This window comes from Gastrolobium bilobum, unplaced genomic scaffold (assembly GCF_033153095.1).
Source record: "Gastrolobium bilobum isolate Gb01-03AN ecotype WA unplaced genomic scaffold, APGP_CSIRO_Gbil_v1 utg7201, whole genome shotgun sequence".
Lineage (NCBI taxonomy): Eukaryota > Viridiplantae > Streptophyta > Magnoliopsida > Fabales > Fabaceae > Gastrolobium > Gastrolobium bilobum.
In genome coordinates, this window is record NW_026897562.1 from 28,827 (window position 1) to 31,852 (window position 3,026).

The window sequence follows — 3,026 nt, forward strand, 5'->3', positions numbered from 1 at the left end:
ATGTAGTACATACAATATGGTGAGGCTGTGGGTGAGGTGCAAGTGGTGTTCCTTGTACTACATGTAGGTGATAGACGTATTCCTACATTTCTCTGGCCAGTAGAATAGTGTTAAACACACATGGCATGAATATCTGTTGCACTGCATAGTTTTGGAACTGATATTGATATAAATGCTTTTAGAACTTATATTGCATATGTAAGTGAGCTTGGGGTGGAAGATCCTTGAGGACCCCTTGTCTTACTGAGATTTCTAGTTTAGAGATCTCACCCCACGTTTGGGGAATGCTTATTTCAGGTTCGGGTAATGTTGAGACCTCAGGCGGCAGAAGGCCGGAGCTGAGTTAGATATTGATGATATTATATGCTGACTTGTTGGATGTTGGATATGCATGCTGCTTTTATGCTTTGAGCTTCATTTTATGTTTATGATTATCTTGTTGAGACGCTGTTGATTTGGAGAGCATGGGGATTGTCCATGACACATAGACTAGTTATGTCTTAGTTTGATTTGGAGTTGTAATAATGTATCAGGATATTGTCCAAACTACGTGATGTAGATCTGTGATTTAGATACTCACTTTATTTATATATTGAGGTATTTCAGTATATGTCTTATTGCAATTTACATTCAGGCGATATTTTATGAAATTGATTAAGTAATCAAGTTGGTAATTGATAATGACGTCATAATTGAAAAGAAAAAGAATATTCCGCATTTTTAATTAAACGTAGCTTAATACGATGTAATGATAACACTACTGGATATATACGGGGTGTTACACATAGCCCCGGAATCAAACAAGCATCAAAAGCAATACCACCAATGGTAAACAGTACCTCTAACAAGGTTCGGAGCTCGGTCCGACCGCTGCCGATCTAATGTGTAAACTCGCCCTGTGGTAGGTGGAACATCTGGTGCCGCTGTAGGTGGAAGGGGAACCATCTGTAATGGAACTGCACAAACTGCTGCAGCTCTCGCCGTCGACGACGGGCAATCTCTAGCATAGTGGCCCTCCTTGCGACACTGAAAGCATATAGTCTGGCTGGTAGCATACGGCCCCAAATGAACCTTGCTACATCCCGAGCATCTGGGAGGAGGAGGTCTCGCTGTACTCCCCTAAGTCGTAGTCCTCTTGAATTGATTTGGCGCTTGCCTAGCCGCCAACTGCTTTCCTTTGTCCTGACCAGCAAACTTCTTGTCCTTTCAGGAAGTGGAACTACCAGTTCCCTTCACATCAGCAATCTTGGCCCTCTTGGCTTACTCGATATACAGACATTCTCGATGTCCTTACACTGCTGCACCAATGTACCGAAGTCCCTCAATGCAGCTCCAGCAATATGCTCAGCAATCACCTCACTAAGTCCTCTGCGGAACTTAGCAGCCAAAAAGGTCGGAGTGGGCACCGCCATCCGAAAGTGGGCGAACTTTACAAGTTCATTAAACTTAGCCAGGTACTCGTCAACCGACATCGAGCCCTGCACCAATCTGTCAAACTCCCCCTGCTTCATCTCCTGCGCATCATAGGGAAAGTATCTGCCCAAAAAGCAGTCCTCAAAGAACGGCCACGTCATAACGTGACCCCGCCCCTGCATCTCATATGCCTGAGAGGTGTTCATCCACTACTCGTGTGCATCTCCCTCCAACATGTAGGTCGCAAACATCAGCTTCTGTGGGTCCGTACACTGCATGACACAGAAAATCTTGTCCAGCGCCTAAAGCCATCTTGCCGCAGCAATAGGATCATACGATCCATCGAAGGTAGGTGGCTTATTCTTACGGAAAGATTAAGCCGACGGTCAATCACGTCTCGATCCTCAGCAGGCTCCAAGAAGGGCTCCATCACCCCAGTAAGAGGAGTAGCACCCTCAACGTGACTCAGGATCTCGTCCTGAAGGCTAGGTGGAGGTGGAGGTGGTGGTGGCGGTGGAGGTGGTGGCGGAGGGAACTGATCAACAGCAGGACCAGCCCTCATCTCCTCCAACATGACCCTCATCAAAGTCATGTTCGCCAGCCGGTTTGCCTCCAGTACATCCTCAGTGGCTTTCTTGTTCGTCTCTCTGACGGCGTCCAGCATAGCCTGGTTTGCCATTCTCATGGCCTCCTGGTCGGCAAGTCGCGCCGCCTGCATCTCAGCCACTGCTGCCAGGACAGGATCAGATTGATCCCCGAAAGTGTCTCAGTTTCTCCGAGGTAGTACCATGACTCTGCAAAGGTTACACAAGGAGTGAGTTGATCAGGCCCTCGCAATGTGGTCACATATACATCATCATAACAAAACCCAATGGAGAGAACGCACAGACACGACTCACAACAAAACATCCTAAGTTATTGCAATACATACAGGCTTTTCCCTAGAAAGTGCTCTAATACCATAAAATGTAACACCTCGTGTTAACCCGGTTTGTTAACATGTCATCGTATTAAGCCACGCATAATTTAAAAATGAGGAATATCTTTTTCTCTTCAATTATGACGTCATTATACTTAGCCAAGTTAATTACTCAATCATTTTTCATAAAAACATCGCCTGTATGTAAATTGCAAAAGGCAGCTAACTGAAATACCTCATAATGTAAATATCTGTGTGTATCTAAGTCACGGATCTACAACACGTAGTCCGGACATAATTCTGATACATTATTCAACTCCAAACTAAAACATCAAAGTCAAATCAATGTGGCATGGACAATTCCCATGCTCACCAAATAAGGCAACAATGTCCAATAGCAGTCTCAACTTAGATATCATAATAAGGGCAGAAAACATAAATAGCAGCCAATATCCAGTCATGTCAGCATACAACAAATATATAATCAACTAAGCTCCGGCCTTATAGATATACCTTGCCAAGCTGTTAATACAATACTTAATCATTAATAATCATTACTCAAGATTACACTAAGTGATTAAGGTTTTCATACTCATTTTAACTCATTTCATGTTGTTTCTGCAGGAGGTATTCGAATACTCCACGAGTAGTATTCGAATACTCCAGCTCTCCAGAAAGTATTCGATTACTTTCA